Source organism: Lacerta agilis, chromosome 3, assembly GCF_009819535.1.
Source record: "Lacerta agilis isolate rLacAgi1 chromosome 3, rLacAgi1.pri, whole genome shotgun sequence".
NCBI classification, from domain to species: domain Eukaryota; kingdom Metazoa; phylum Chordata; class Lepidosauria; order Squamata; family Lacertidae; genus Lacerta; species Lacerta agilis.
Window position 1 is genome coordinate 93,214,964 of NC_046314.1, and position 17,204 is coordinate 93,232,167.

Sequence of the window (17,204 nt, forward strand, 5' to 3'; positions counted from 1 at the left end):
GTGGTCGACACAGTCAAATGCTTTTGCATAATCAATGAAGCAGAAGTAGATGTTTTTCTGGAACTCTCTGGCTTTCTCCATAATCCAGCGCATGTTTGCAATTTGGTCTCTGGTTCCTCTGCCCCTTCGAAATCCAGCTTGCACTTCTGGGAGTTCTCGGTCCACATACTGCTTAAGCCTGCCTTGTAGAATTTTAAGCATAACCTTGCTAGCGTGTGAAATGAGTGCAATTGTGCGGTAGTTGGAGCATTCTTTGGCACTGCCCTTCTTTGGGATTGGGATGTAGACTGATCTTCTCCAATCCTCTGGCCACTGCTGAGTTTTCCAAACTTGCTGGCATATTGAGTGCAGCACCTTAACAGCATACTACCTTTCATGAATTATGGCAGGGGTGGGGAACCTGTGGCCCTCTGGTAATTGTTGGAATCCAGCTCCTATTTGTTCCAGCCAGTGGTCAATGGGGGTTTGTTCTGCCAAGAACAGATAATATTTTCGGATTTGGACAAGGCAACAAGTACGCCAGGTTTGTTCCTTGATAATATTTTATTTACAGGTAGGATGTGAAAACAAAGGGAAAAGCAAAAAACTAGTAATTTACATCCCTTAAGTCACTGGGAAGCCCTCGAAACAACAATGGGCAGGTTCCTGAAATAGCCATCTTCCATAGTCTTGATCTATGCTAAGATTCATGGAGTTTCCAAGTCGCCCCCCCCCCTTTTTGTTGCAAACTTAAGCATTCTCTGGGACTAAGTGACTAGACACCAGTGCTCCTTTAACTGCTGGCCAATCTTGAAGCCCTGCTGCTCATGACCAAGTGACAGACAATAAATTAGCCACCTTTTCAGCAGGTGTCCAAACCCACGATAAGAGATGCAGCTGGCTAACTAAAGAGTCCCAGACCCCCTCCAAAAGAATGGTCTGGGTACGAGGCACCATTGCTGTATGTACACCTCAAACTTCTCACATTACCAAAGCATTCCACATTACCGTTTCAGTTGTGGCCGAACATCTGGAGGGCCAGTGGTTCTTCATCCCTGCATCACAGCTTTAACGTAACTATCAAGCACTACTATTCTTGATTCTAACTTCTTGTTCTAAGCATATTCCCTTGGTAGCAATACTTCCAACAGGGCTTTCTTCCAAGTGAATATGCCTACAATTGCATCTGACCTGTGACCACAAACAATATTCAGGGTTCATCTCGCCCAGAATTTCTAAAAGTTAACTCTCTGACTGTATGTGAGTGTATGATGCATTTTCCCATAGTGCACACATATAGAAATGTATGTAAGTGCATATCAATGTGTGAACTTTACACTAAAGCACAGCCAGGGCAGGGGTATATTTTGAGCTGCTAATATATTGTAATACAATTGTTTTCCTCTCTAGCAACCAATACCGGTACATTACCATTGTGTTTGACTATGTAAAGCAAATACAGTCGTACCTTAAGTCAAACGGAATCTGTTCCGGAAGTCCGTTTGACTTGTTCCAAAACGTTTGGAAACCAAAGCGCAGCTTCCGATTGGCTGCAGGAAGCTCCTGCAGCCAATCGGAAATCGCAGAAGTCATGATGGATGTTTGGGTTCCAAAGAACATTCACAAACCAGAATAATCACTTCTGGGCTTGTGGCGTTCAGGAGCCAAAATGTTCAACTTGCATGGTGTTCAACTTCTGAGGTACGACTGTAAACACAACACCAATGATGAGGGCAATTTGAATCCCTATTGTGGCACTGGACTTGGCAGAGAGGTTGAAAATCCAATGATGATGAAAAAAATATTCCATCTTTGCTAGCGTTTTGCAATCCAAAACAAAACAATTTTTAAAATTTGATTTTCACCAGGAAACAACTATAAACAGGCAATCTCCCCTGCAACCTTCTGAAGGACAAGCAATCAAAAAGCTTTTGAGGCTATCCAAAGTATAAGAAATTAAAGAGTCCAAATGGCAGGCCTTTTTTTTAACCTGTGGTGGCTGCCACCAAATTGGATCAGGGTGGGTAGCGGACCACTAGGGCAGGATCAGGCCTGTGGGTTGATGGTCCACCACGTGGTATGCAGGAAACAGAGCAGGCCTTGACAATATGTAAAGGCCTGAGTGGCACATGATGTGACATAATGGCGTTTCAAGTGTATCCTAATGTAAAGTTTGTGGGAATGTGGCAATATCCCCGAGTTTCTTGGGAAGAAGGATCCATCTCTGCAGCTCTTTCGAGGGGAATGGGGAGTCTCCTAACACCTCCCAGCACCCTTAACAAAACACCGCCGCTCTCAGGAAAGCCAGGACTGATCCTGCTTTAAATGCACAGTGCAGATGGAGCCTTAAGTTCCTTCCCCGGAGTTGGAAGCTATCATTTTTTAAATGCAGGCTAAGGACAGAACTGTGAAGGCCTTTCCCTGCAACGACACCCAGGCCTGTGAGGCGGTTTTTAAAGGAACTTTTAAAAGGAGCGAGACGAAGCCTGGCTTCGTTCGCCAAGTCCCGCCACCCCTCTCAAACTTCGCTCCTACCCGGTCCCGCGGAGGGGAAAAGCCGCCACCTTCCCTTTCGGCTTCTTTCCCCCCTAAGCCGCCTTTTCTCCAAGCCCAACTTCCTTAAGAGTCAGGAAAGCCCCTCCCTCCCCATGTCTGCGACACACAAAACACACAGCGCGACTTTCCCAGTTCTTTGGCTTTGCGGTAGGACCCTTGCAGATCCGAAGTGTGTCCCCCCCCCCCCCCGCCACACCCCAGCCTTATTCACACAGCGATCGGGTCTTTGCTCTCCTCTCTCTCACTGCGCCCGCCATGGGCGAAAGGAAGCGATCGCAGCGCGCCTTCCTGCAAAGCAATCCCCACCCGCGTTGAGATCCACCTCGGTGCCTCCCTTCTCCTCCCTCCCTTGGCATCTGCTCTGCCCTCCTCGGGAGAGAGTCGCACTTGAAAGGCATCATCCTTGGCTTGGGCTGGACGAGCAGCCCAGGTTTTTTTTATTATTTCCCCTTTCCACACTCCTCTCTTCATTCATTTGCTATAGATATATATAGTGTGAGCCGCGTAAAAAAAAGGGGGGAGCGGGAAGAGGTGAGAAAGAAAGAAAGAAAGAAAGAAAGAAAGAAAGAAAGAAAGAAAGAAAGAAAGAAAGAAAGAAAGAAAGCCAAGTCCTCGACGACGTCTCCTGCCCTGCCGTGGCAGCGGCCGCTCCGCATTCTTGGCATTCCTGGGCCGTGACTCCGAGGTCGGCGGCTGCTCCTCCAAGCAGCTCCGCGTTACGCGCCCGAGAAAGAGCGCCGTGCGCGCGCGCGCTTCCCGACCGCCACTCCGACTCCTCCTCGCTTTATAATCGACACTCCAATCCCCTCCCTCACGTCCTTTCCCCACCCCCCTGGCTCCCTAAACGCCCCCTGTCCCAGCGCCCGTCCTGCCCTCCTTCCTGAATTTTATGCCTCCTCTCTCAAACTTCTCCAAACTTTCCCCAGCGCCGCTGGGACGCACGAGTGTGTTTCTTAGGGAAGGGGGAGGAGAAGGCGGAGTCGGTTTTCCTTCTCTTTCTCTCTCTCTGTTTGCTACTCCCCAACAAAACTTCGCCACCATCCAGATTCCCCCTTTTCTCACATCACTGCCCCCCCCCGCGTCTACAGTTATTATTAGTAGTATTATTGCAGCGATCGACTTAAAACTTTCTTCCCCTTGCTGCTTGGATATTTTTTTTAAATTTTTGGTGAAGAAGGAAACTTTGCGCATCCATCGCTGGATCTTCCTCACGGAGTTTTGTGTGCGTGCGTGTGTACTTTGCACAAAAGCTTTAATTTTTCCCTTGTGGGGCGGAGAAAGGAAGGGATCCCAGCGGACGAGGCGCGTTGGGGAGAAGAAGCTGCTTTTGGGTAACCCAAGAAACAGGTAAGTGCGGGGATCGGCGTGGGGGTGGCGAATTTGAAGAGTTTGGACGCAGTTTATAGCATTAAAACAGGAAGCTGGAATCTTGCGATAAGACGATGCTGTGTGTTTTGCGTTAGGGGGGAAAAAGTCTGCCTATAAAATGTGGGACCAGTTGGCATGCAGTTTCTGAGACAAGCTTCAACTTCTTTTACTCTCCCCCTCCCTCCACAATTTTAAATAGGGTTGGCACACTTTGCATTTAGAGGAAGTCTTGAAACTCAAAGGGCCTTTTAGACAAAACACCACTTTTGTAACCTACAGTGCGATCCTGTGCATGCCTACTCGGAAGTAAGTCTCATTAGGTTCAGTGGAGCTTGCTCCCAGGTAAACAGGTTTGGGATCTCGCTCCTGCGCTCCTTTCTATTGTTTGTTTTAAAGCCGGTAAACAGATGAACGAACTTCTCTGCTCCATGGATCTTTTGCTCAACTTTCAGCCAGCTCCCCTCCCACTCTCTGCTGGGTGAATTTACCTTCTTGCTCTTTGTTAGTTACCAGTCAAGTCTATACTGGTCATCCAGCGCTGGCAAACTGCGGTGTCAAGAAGCAAGGAATGTGGTGGCGTCTGCTTGTGTTCCTTGGCCTGACAAAATCTATTAATCTAAAAAATAAATATTAAAAAAGTTTTCAAAAGCTGTCTTTTAAGGGATGAGTCACTGGTGGTCCAGTATATATACACAGAATAAGGTCTCTCTCCCTGTGTGTGCACTTAAACATTGTAAATGGGTTGAGGTTTGCTAGTTTTGAACTCTGTGGGCAAAAGGGCCCTTTTGATTACAAGTCTTCTTTCTTTGTAGTCTCCTGGAATGTGCATAATGAAAGGTGCGGATAATGAAGGGAAGGTGTCAGATACGGAATGTCTTGCTTTAAATATTTCCCCCTGTGATGTCTTTATTCCTGTGAAATGTGCATGCTGAAAAGTTTATGTAATAGGAAGACCTGTTTTATATTTGCAATGTTTATTTTAGAAATAATCCTAGTCATGTGTGGACTTTTACAAGCTCTAAGCTGGCCTGCTTAGATGCTCACTAGCCATTAGGAATGCAAGGAAAGCCATGGTGTATCAAACCTAGAGTCCACCTAGTTCAATTGTGGCCACCCAGATGCACCAGAGAAACCTGCATAAGTAGGGCATGGAGGCAGCTTCCCTTGTTGCTTGATGCTGTGGCAGTTCTGTAGGTTTCATATATTTGCATGCTGGGACGTTTTGTCCACAACTTGCATTGCTAATGTATATAATGTGGTCTCCACCATCTGGATTTCCCAGTGGATATGAGAGGTGGAACTACTGTATTCAGGCTGTGCTTAGCAGAAGCTTGGAAAGAATGTCTGGATCTGGACTTTTTTTGGTTTGCACATAAATGCGGATCACTGGATTTCTGAGACTGATAATTGCGCAAGAGATGGCTGGCTGCGGAATGTGTGAACTGGTTTAAGTGAAAAGGCGTGTGTCTGGGCCAACATGATAGTGATGGCTCATACATATAGGCGTCACTTGATATTGTAGTCATCCTATGATAGCCAGGGGATGTGTGAACCAGGCAAGCTGCGTGGTGAGGTAACTTGGGCATGGGGGTGGTGACTTACCCGAAACAGATCACTAAACTTTGGGGTCTCTGGCAACTAAGCCATCATTACTGGCCATCATGCACACGAAAGCTCATACCAAGAACAAACTCAGTTGGTCTCTAAGGTGCTACTGGAAAGAATTTTCTATTTTGTTTCGACTATGGCAGACCAGCACGGCTACCCACCTGTAACTGGCCATCATTACTTATTTTTGGATCTGTTTGTGGGCATGGTGGATGAGGGCCTGGGTGCCTTTTGGAAGCTTCTTCTCCCTGCCCCCATTTGTAGTGTTGTTTTCCAGTGTGCTTTAAGAACATAACAAGAGCCCTGCCGTATGAGACCAAAGGCCCATCTAGTCCAGCATTCTCTTCCAACAGTGGCCAGCCAAGGCTGCTAACCCTGATCACTATATTCTATCTCCACTGTCAGAAGCAGTACTGTATGACCCTGCATACAAGCTGCTGGGAGTCATACATGGGAAAAGTGCTTTTGCGCTAATACCCGCCTCCTTCCAGGCATCTGGTTGGCCACTGTGAGAACAGGATGCTGGACAGGATGGGCCACTGGCCTGATCCAGAAGGCTCTTCTTATGTTCTTCTGTTAGCCAGACACGTATGGAAAACTCACAAACATGGGACAAGGGCAAATTAACTCTCTCAGCAACCGGTACTCAGAGGCATACTTGTCATAGTGATTAATTAGCAATATTTGTCTCACTGATCTCAGGTGGACTTACTTCTGAGTGAATGCTAAACCATCTTAAAACAAGCAAGACTGTTGAATTTAAGTCAGTTAATCTATGAGTGTATTTTGGGAGTCTTAATAGTGCAGTGCTACTCAGAGGTAAGTTCTATTCACTGGGGCTTACTCCCTGGCAAATGGAGTTAGGGTTGCAGTCTAATTTGTGAATCTTTTTAAACTCTTGACACCATGGATTGCGGTATTTATTTTGCAAGACGCATAAAAGTATTTTGTTGATGATGATAGTGATGTTAATATAATTTTGGGTCAAATGAAAAATCCGGGTTTGGTGGCCTTATAAACAAATGGCCAGGGTTAGGCATGTTTTATGGACACAATTAAATATTTTCTGAAGAGGCTTGAAAACCCACATACTTCTGTGTTGTGGCTAGCAGAGGAAGCTCTTTTCATACCAAGAGGAGCATGAATGAGCATACATTGCCTGGCCAAAACATCTCAAGATCTCACTGTGTAGTAAGCACTTGAATGAGGATGCTAAATAGTGGTGTTAGAAGAGAGGGCAGTGCAATTCACAATCCAATTAAGTTGCAATACTTGATTAGGCTTTAAGTAGGCCTATCAACAGGATTCAGTAGATATTGGGCGATAATCTGATGCTCACATATGCAAAAGTAAATCCCATTGAACTCAGTGGGTAGCAGTTGCTTGGCTCTTAAAGGATTTGGGGGAATGGGCCCATAGGAACAAATGTGCATAACATCTGCATATGCTTATCTGTGTGTTTAGATAAAATTTGGAACACTGTTTCTCAGACTTGGGTCCCCAGCTGTTGTTGGACTACAACTCCCATCATCCCTAGCTAGCAAGATCAGTGGTCAGGGATGAAGGGAGTTGCGGTCCAACAACAGACTCCCATGAGAGGTTGTGGACTCCTCCCTTGGTGGTTTTTAATCAGAGGTTGGATGGCCATCCATCATGGATGCTTTAGCTGAGATTTCTGCATTGCAGGGGGTTGGACTAGATGACCCTTGGGTTCCTTCCAACTGCTAAGATTCTATGATGGGAGTTGTAGTCCAACAACAGCTGGGGAGTAAGCCAACAATTTTCCCATCCAAATCAGCTTAGACTCTTTCTTCAGTTACTTTGCACACACCGTTCACTCCATATCAGCTCTTTTTACGTTTGTTTACCCCCTCTTCCCACAATTTCCCACCAAATTCTGTTACAAATTGAGGGAATGCTCATCAAATTTGCAGATGACACCTAACTGGGAGGGCCAGCAAATGGAGATGGGCAGGGCTGGGTGGTAGGACACTTCTGCCCAATCCAAGGCCCCCCATCCACAGCAAAGGTGCAAATGTGTGACTGCATTTGGAAGACTGTACAGTTCCGTCGTCTCACATCCATGAGGATATTACAGAGTTGGAGAAGGTTCAGAAAAGGGCAGCCAAAACGATCAAGGGGATGGAACGTCTTCCCTGTGAAGAAAGCTTGCAGTGTTTGGGACTTTTCCGTTTAGCGTAAAGGTGAGTGAGAGGCGACATAATCTAAGTTTTTATCAAATTATGTATGGTTTGGAGAAAGTGGATAGAGGGAAGTTTCTCTATATCAAGGCACTAGAACTCATGGACATCCAATGAAGCTGAATGTTGGAAGACAAAAGAAAGTACAGTGGTGCCTCGCAAGACGAAATTAATTCGTTCCACAAGTCTTTTCGTCTTGCGGAAATTTCGTCTTGCGAAGCACGGTTTCCCATAGGAATGCATTGAAACTTAATTAATGCGTTCCTATGGGAAAAAACCAGTCGGGGCCGGGTGTCGGGAAAGCGAGCGGGGAGAGCGGTTACTTACAGTACTGTAGTGAGCGGCGGTGGCGGGAGGAAGCCGGGTGTGGGGAGGGCGATGGGGAGCACGGGGAAGGCGAGCAGGAGGAAGCCGGGTGTCGGGACTGCGATGGGGCAGCGCGCGGAGGGCGAGCAGGAGGAAGCCAGGTGTCGGGACTGCGATGGGGCAGCGCGCGGAGGGCGAACGGGAGGATCCAGGCGTGGGGAAGGCGATGGGGAGCGCGGGGAAGGCAAGCAGGAGGAAGCCAGGTGTCGGGACTGCGATGGGGCAGCGCGCGGAGGGCGAGCAGGAGGAAGCCAGGTGTCGGGACTGCGATGGGGCAGCGCGGAGGGCGAGCAGGAGGAAGCCAGGTGTCGGGACTGCGATGGGGCAGCGCGCGGAGGGCGAGCAGGAGGATCCAGGCGTGGGGAAGGCGATGGGGAGCGCGGGGAAGGCAAGCAGGAGGAAGCCAGGTGTCGGGACTGCGATGGGGCAGCGCGCGGAGGGCGAGCAGGAGGATCCAGGCGTGGGGGAGGCGATGGGGAGCGCGGGGAAGGCAAGCAGGAGGAAGCCAGGTGTCGGGACTGCGATGGGGCAGCGCGCGGAGGGCGAGCAGGAGGAAGCCAGGTGTCGGGACTGCGATGGGGCAGCGCGCGGAGGGCGAGCAGGTGGATCCAGGCGTGGGGAAGGCGATGGGGAGCGCGGGGAAGGCAAGCAGGAGGAAGCCAGGTGTCGGGACTGCGATGGGGCAGCGCGCGGAGGGCGAGCAGGAGGATCCAGGCGTGGGGAAGGCGATGGGGCAGCGCGCAGAGGGCGAGCAGGAGGAAGCCAGGTGTCGGGACTGCGATGGGGCAGCGCGCGGAGGGCGAGCAGGAGGAAGCCAGGTGTCGGGACTGCGATGGGGCAGCGCGCGGAGGGCGAGCAGGAGGATCCAGGCATGGGGAAGGCGATGGGGAGCGCGGGGAAGGCAAGCAGGAGGAAGCCAGGTGTCGGGACTGCGATGGGGCAGCGCGCGGAGGGCGAGCAGGAGGATCCAGGCGTGGGGGAGGCGATGGGGAGCGCGGGGAAGGCAAGCAGGAGGAAGCCAGGTGTCGGGACTGCGATGGGGCAGCGCGCGGAGGGCGAGCAGGAGGAAGCCAGGTGTCGGGACTGCGATGGGGCAGCGCGCGAAGGGCGAGCAGGAGGAAGCCAGGTGTCGGGACTGCGATGGGGCAGCGCGCGGAGGGCGAGCAGGAGGATCCAGGCGTGGGGAAGGCGATGGGGAGCGCGGGGAAGGCAAGCAGGAGGAAGCCAGGTGTCGGGACTGCGATGGGGCAGCGCGCGGAGGGCGAGCAGGAGGATCCAGGCGTGGGGAAGGCGATGGGGCAGCGCGCGGAGGGCGAGGAGGAGGAAGCCAGGTGTCGGGACTGCGATGGGGCAGCTCGCGGAGGGCGAGCAGGAGGAAGCCAGGTGTCGGGACTGCGATGGGGCAGCGCGCGGAGGGCGAGCAGGAGGAAGCCGCGTGTAGGGAGTTCGATGGGGAGCGCGGGGAGGGCGATCGTTAGTGAGCGGCAAGCAGGGAGGGCCAGCGCAAGCGGGAGGGTTCTTCTTACAGTGGTACCGCGCAAGACGAATGCCTCGTCTTGCGAAGCACGACCATAGAGAAATTCGTCTTGCGGGTCAACCAAAAAATCGCAAAACCCTTTCGTCTTGCGAGTTTTTCGTTGTGCGAGGCATTCGTCTTGCGGGGTACCACTGTACTTCTTTGTGCAGTGCATATATAGTTAAACTGTGGAACTTGTTCCCACCAGAGGCAGTGATGAGGGCAGCCAACCTGGATGACCTTAATGAAAGAGGATTTTCTTCCGACTTGTCTGTTATGGCCCATGTCTCCTATTTCAGAACAGCCGTTAAACATAAATTTATACCCTTGGAATGATGGCAATGATAGAAACTCAGATATATAATCTAATCACCAAATAGCACCTTTGTCATTGTGGCACCTACCTTTTGGAATTCCCTCCCCTTGAATATTAGTCAGCTGCAGCCTCTGTTGTCTTTTTGGTGCCCACTTTTTGGACCTTCCTCTTCCAAGAAGCCTTTTACATCTAGATCTTTCCCAGTCTGCAGCTGTGTTGGAATGGCAAGCTGTTGTCTAATAATAATAATAATAATAATAATAATTATTTATTTATTTATACCCCGCCCATCAGAACGTACTAAAACATCAAACATGAAAAACTTCCCAATACAGGGCTGCCTTCAGGTGTATTCTAAAAGTCAATTTATTTCCTTGACATCTGAAGGGAGGATGTTCCACAGGGAGGGCATCACACTTCAGGGGCACAGTTCAGAACCAGGGAATCCCCCACACTTGCCCGCACCCTGTGCCCCCAAAACAGTACTTCTGTCCTGTCAGGATTCAACCTCAATCTGCCATCCATTATCCAACCCCCTCCAAACACTCACACAGGACCTTCACTGCCTTCACTGGTTCAGATTTGAAGGAGAGGTAGAGCTGGGTATCATCCACATATTGGTGAATGCCTAGCTCAAACCCCCTGATGATCTCTCCCAGCGGCTTCATATAGATGTTAAAAAGCATGGGGGAGAAGACGGAGCCCTGAGGCACCCCAGAAGTGAGAGCCCAGGGGTCTGAACACTCATCCCCCAACACCACTTTCTGCACAGAGCCCAGGAGGAAGGGGTGGAATCACTGTATAACAGTGCCCCCAGCTCCCAGCTACTCTAGACAGTCCAGAAGGATTTCATTGTTGATGGTATCAAAGGCCGCTGAGAGATCCAGCAGGACCAGGGAACAGCTTTCACCTTGTTCCCTGGTCCACCGGAGATCATCGACCAGGACGACCAAGGCAGTTTCAGTCCCATGATGAGGCCTGAATCCCGAGCGGAAGGGATCCAAATGGTCCGTATCCTCCAGGCATGCCTGGAGTTGTTCAGCAACCACCCGCTCAATCACCTTGCCCAAGAATGGAAAATTTGAGACTGGGCAATAGTTGGCCATATTGACCGGGTCCAAAGATAGTTTTTAAAGAAGCAGTTTAATAACTGCTTCTTTAACCTTCACCTAGCACTTCCTGGCTCGCTTTGATGAGCAGGATCAAGGAGTCTGGTGGTCGGTTTCACTCGTCCAAGCAGCCTTATTGTTTCATTACTTTCTGTTTGCCACCCTGAGCTTCTTTGGGAGGAAGGGCAGGATATAAATTAAATTAATTAATTAACTGGACATCTTATTATTCGAGCACATCCTTAAGATTGTGTGTAGACTTATGGGAGCTTCAGTGCTAAGGCTTTAATCCTTTGTAAACCTACCAGGAAGCAAGCTCCAATGAACACAGTGTTACTTATTTCCAAGTTTAAACATGTATAGGATTCTGCAGTAAATGCCTGATTGCGGAATTGAAGCATGCCAGAAAAATGAGGACAGCCTTAGTAATGATTGTGATGAGGTTTAATTTTAAAAAAAAGTAATCTAAAATGAGGAAACTGTTGTTTCTGCCATCTTTCATTGATCATGTATAGTAGCAGTGATAGCCTAGGTGCAACATTGTTCATGGGAGCAATTAATAGGCAGCTGGTGTTGATGTGTCTCAATGCTCTTCTCAGCTGGCCATTAATTGGCAGCAGATGCTATGCGCTTCTTCTACTGTTGTTGCTTAAATGTGGGACAGGCTCCTGTGAAACAGATCTGGTCATATACAGTGTTGCATAAGCCACAAGTGTCTAAACCAGGCATAACTAAGAGGCATAGACAAATGCAAAACAGAAAGGAACTATGTGCATGAATTTTGTTTGTTTGTTCAAAGCGTTCATGCTGGAAAAGCTTCTAGAGTGGCTTACGAATCAATAAAACAATGCAGGACAGTCCCTGCCCTCAGATACAGAACCTAAAAAGTCATCGCTCAGAAGCAAAAGAGGAAAACAAACTCAACCCTCAAATTCTTGACGTTGCAAGGTTCTTATAATTTCCAGCTTGGATTGGAGTGGACTGTGGGGTTTTTATTTTATTTTAAAAAGTGGTGGTGGTGGTGGTGGAGCAGGGTGTGGCAGCTTCTGAGAAACAGTGGCACCAATAAATAGTACCAATGACAGGTGGGAGAAACCCTGGCCTATCGCAGACATAATGGCCGCATTTGCACATCATGCTAAACTATGGTTTAACACAATGTGCTTGAGCGAAAATGAGCCTGAGTGAGCCCAATCTCAGCTTGCTATTATGTGTGAACCTGCAAGCATGGGTTTAACCCAGGCATAGGCAAACTCGGCCCTCCAGATGTTTTGGGACTACATCTCCCATGATCCCTAGCTAACAGAAGTAGTGGTCAGGGGATGATAGGGATTGTAGTCCCAAAACATCTAGAGGGCCGAGTTTGCCTTTGCTTGGTTAAACTCTAACTCTGGACTGAGGGAGGAGATGAGAAGATGCTCTGGAAGGGATGAAGTTAGGGAAAGGGAATGCATGTCCACAGTGCTGGGTTTCGTTCTGCAGACCATGGTTTTCAGGAAGCCAGTGTATGTTTGGAGTGTACCCAAGCCAGTTTTGTCACACTTTTGCTCTGATGTTGGATTGGAGTTGATTAAATCAATTTACTTGTGCTGTGTGCTAAATTGTAATATGATTCAGTGACTTTGTAAGGTTAGTCATATTGTGAAAGACACTTGGCTCTGATAGTTGGCTGGCAAGTACTTTCTGGTGCAGTCTTGCTAAGCTGACATCACTCAGGAATAGCTGGTATAATGTGGCACAAATGTGATCCACAGAGTTGTGTTTTTCTTGTTTGAAATACACCCGAGCCCATGAAGTTTATCCCATGGCAGACGCTAGTTTGAAGGCCACATTTTTCTCATAATTGGGTTGGGCCTGCATACTTTAGGGGTCTCTTTGTCCCTCCTGCAGTCCGTGAAACTAACTGGGGTCGTCTCTTGGTATAGTGTTACTCAAACCGCTACATTTTTAAAATTCTTGCCAAACTTTTCTGCACACTGAACCACCTGAGAGACAATGTGCGGCCCAGATTCATTTCTTAATGAAGGCACCAGTCTCTGTGCTGCTTTCACATTTTTCAAAATGATTGACTAGCTGTCTTCCTTTTAAGACCTTGGGAATTAAATGAGATCTGGTTTTGGGCTGGCAGAAGAAATATATCCTTGCACAACAACTAAAATTTGAGCGAATTGTTTAAAAGGTACGTTTACCTTTTTGGCTCAGTATGGCCCAGCATCAAAGGGCCTACCTTGTCAAGTATTAATACTCATGTTGCTATCATGGAACCTTTTGTAATCATAAACCACACATCCTTTTCCTCCTGGTATGTTTTATTATTCACTTGGTAAACCGCATAGCTGTACCCTATAGTTCCTTATTGGCAACTGTGACAGTTTAATCAAGGCAGCTGAAACAACCATTATTTGAAGTCAGCTTTGTTTGAAGCTCACTAAACATCATGTTAGTCACAGTTTGTTGGTCTGGATGATGCAGCAAACCATGGTTAATAGAAAGCGGAAGGGAAAGCGTCCAAACTCCTTCGCCTGACTGCGCCAGAGGGGCAGAGTACACAAAGAAACCTGGGGAAAGCGTTGGCTCATTTACGTTTCACTAATCTATAGTTTAGCATGACATTTAAACACTACTACTGAATTAAATGGTTGGTCTACCTGACTCATTATTGTCTAGATTGACTTCAGCAGCTTTCCAGGGTTTCCTACTGGAGTCTTTCCCAGCTCTGCTTGGTGATGCTGGGGATTGGAACTCAAGACTCTGCATTTATAGCATATGTTCTGCAACTGGACTCTGGCTCTTCTTCCTCAAGAATGTCCTTTGGTTTTTGCAGTAGAACGTGTCTGGAAATGTATTGGGGCAGCCTGGAGCAACTTATTTATTTTGTTTAAAACAGTGCAGCTGGGTAAGTTTCCATTTCGAATTGCAACACCGTTTCCTGCCCATTTGATACTGTCATTTGTGCTACAACACAGACACACTTTCTTTAGTACTTTTCCGAATACGAGGGGACAGTTCCTTGATGGAAGTGCCGGAGCATCTAGCCCCTTTTGAGTTACAGCAGATGTTGACAAGCATTAAGAATACAATATCATTATGGTGTGACAAACTTGCATCTAGGGTTAATGAAGTAGCAGGATTAGGTAAGCAATATGAATGCAACAATGCTATTGGCATTGAGGACTTTCTGTTTCTTTCATAGCACAGTTGATAGAGCATGAGACTCAATCTCAGGGTTGTGAGTTTGAGCCCAACGTTGGGCAAAAAAAAATATTGCATTGAAGGGGTTGGACTAGATTACTTTCATGGTCCTGCCAAACTCTATGATTCCATGGTTTGGCCATTTTTAGCCTGAGACACTGGATATGGTTATTTTACATTTACACCTGCATTATGATATCAACAGCTAAAAAGTAATGGTTAGATAGAGTTCCTAGCTTTTTCTTCCTTTACTCCTTTTCAGGATGTGCATAAAAAAGTGGAGGTCCACCCTACTGGACCATTCAGCAATGGTTCTCCATGATTTCTCTCCCAGGCCTATCTGGAGATGCCAGAGGTTGAACCTGGGACCTTCTGCATGCAAAGCAGTTGCTCTACCATGGAGCTGTGGCCCTTCCCCAAAGAGCATGAATTCAGGTTAACTTTCTCATTTCTCTATGCTGTATACAGAGCTCATTTGGAATCCATAGGTAAAGTTTGCATCCTTGCCCTAAGCAACTTAGCGCTCATTGGAAGTCCTTGTTTTATGTAGGGCAATTTATATTTAACACAAACGGGAATGGTCTGCCCTAGATAATGCATTTCCTCTGCTCCTGTCTTGAATTTATTTAAAGTTGTATATAATTTGGAGAGGTGATCCCAGGCTGATCACACCAGGGATTTTTGCTTGGTGAGTTCTTCAATGAAGAATTCCAGAATTGTGCAATAGGGAAGGTCTAATCCTGTGCTCTGAATATAATATTCAAATTGATCTTTATGATGCAGATTTGCATGCCATACAGATTGAGGCCACCAGTTCTGTAACTGCTTTTGTTTCTGAACTTTGGAAGTGTCGTCAGGCTTGAAACACCCAGGTTTAGATTGAGGTCGTTGGTGAAAGGATTTGTAATTGAGGAAGGCTGGAGAAAGTGACTTTATTATGATTGCTGTTACTTCTGCTGGCTTGCTGTCAACAGGGGAATGAATTAATCTCTAACTGCTTGGCCTGCAGGGTCTCGGTGCTTGAAACTTGAGAGCTCAAGGCATCTTTTGCAACAGCTGCTAAAGACTGAGAAAATGCCTATGATTACAGAATTGCAGAAACTACAAGTCCCTGCCTGTTAATTTGTGAGAATGCGCTCTTTAAATGTGCATCATCCGTACACTTGAGCGAAGGAACAGAGCCACCTTAAGGTCTTGCAAGGTCTTGGGAGGGTAAAATGCGGTGTTCGGCTTCAACAACCTGCCCACAATCCTGCCCTCTTCACCCCTCCCCCCAAACTAGGACTTTACTATTTCCACAATTAATTTCACTGCAGTTGCCCTTCTGCAAGAACATCAGCTCTTTAAGTGAGTAGGCAAGCAACTGTTTACAAGGCTGAGTAGCCACGAGCTCTTCCTTACAGGACACATTCATGCCAGGCTTGTTGCATCAAATTGTGCAGTTTCTGCTCAGGAAAAGAACTCGGGAAATGCCTGGAAATTACTCAGGCTGGCCATTTGCACTCTAATCAATGAACTGATTGGTATAAGCAAACAAACAAAACCTCTTTGGTAATGGATCCTCTTGTCAAAGTGGCTGGAGAGGGGAAGGCATAGTCTCCATAAGAGATTGGCAGTGAAAATGGCGAGAACACTTGGAACAGCTCTGATATAAAGAGAAATGCAAGATACCCTCTTTTTTTATAAGTAGGTAGTAAATAATAAAAGGATAACACAAATGAAATAAAAACGTGATGAATGCTGGAGGAAAGATGTGCCAGGTTTTCTTACATAGTATTTCTTTTTGCATTACAAAATCAGTTAAGCATTGACAGGTTCCCATTTGAAAGATCCCCAAGCCCCCCTTTTATTTTATTCTCCCTCACTTGCTATTTGTAGAGCTCTGTTGGTTTTATTTAAAATAGGAGCAGGCTTGGGATTCTCATGCGGGCTGTTGCAATGGGAATGAATATGGTTGGAGAAAAGCATTTTGTTTGAGCTGCTGGGATTACTACTTTTTCAATTTGTTACATTTTTTTTAATCCCACCAATTCCCCAAAACGTCCAGAACAGCAATGGAAAGAAGAGAGGTAGCTCACAATTTGCTAAGCTCTAGCCATAAGCATCCTCAAAGGATCAAAATTAATGAATGTAAGCCTCAGGAAAGCAGAGCCTAGCAAGTCACCAAACCCAAACTTCTTGACAAACATGGAAGAAGCTTGGGTTTTCTGCCAAATAAAGAATGCATAGGATTGTGGCCTTTAACTTGCATAGCAGCCCTCAAATTTGAAGTTGAGAGGGTTTGCTTCTAGATAGAATTACATTGACTCACCATGCAACATGCCTTCCTGTAGCTCCTTGTTCCGCCTTTGCCCACTATGGCCATGCTTGGCAGCCAAGTGACCATCCACAAAACAGTTATGACTAATTTTGGAATCTGACCCATCATTGGGAAAATTATTGTCATATGGGAAGGAACCATAACTTTGCTTAATTCTTTCCTATACATTTGAGAATGCCTTAAATTACTGATCTGTGCTCACTGGAAGGACAGATCCTGAAGCTGAGGCTCCAGTACTTTGACCACCCCATGAGAAGACTCCCTGAAAAAGACCCTGATGTTGGGAAAGATTGAGGGCACAAGGAGATGGGAATGACAGAGGACGAGGTGGTTGGACAGTGTTCTCCAAGTTACCAACATGAGTATGACCAAACTGCGGGAGGCAGTGGAAGACAGGAGTGCCTGGCGTGCTCTGATCCATGGGGTCACGAAGAGTCGGAAACAACTATACAACAACAACAAAAAATGGGTGGATCACCCCCCTGCCTTTTGTAATATGGAAGCTATAGTCCTAAAGGGTATTTTTAAAATTTATTTTTAATACTGTTTAAGTTAAGTTAACAAAAGGAAAGTTTCCTGCTGTTGCTTCTTCCTTTCTGCACTCCAGAAAAACCTCTGTGGATGGTTGGTGGGCCTCCATTAACCCTGTGGGATAAGATATGGAAAGTTGTTG

The 17,204-nt window shown here is 47.2% G+C and overlaps 1 protein-coding gene across 2 annotated transcripts in view; it reads left to right on the forward strand.

Annotated features, from left to right (window-relative positions):
- Positions 1 to 3,682: 3,682 nt before the first annotated feature.
- Positions 3,683 to 17,204, forward strand: part of PTPN14 (protein tyrosine phosphatase non-receptor type 14) — a 112,431-nt gene continuing 98,909 nt past the window's right edge. For both annotated transcript variants that reach the window (XM_033144776.1, XM_033144777.1), the window contains exon 1: positions 3,683 to 3,882. The gene's annotated coding sequence lies outside the window, so the exon portion shown is untranslated. The remainder of the gene's footprint in view (positions 3,883 to 17,204) is intronic.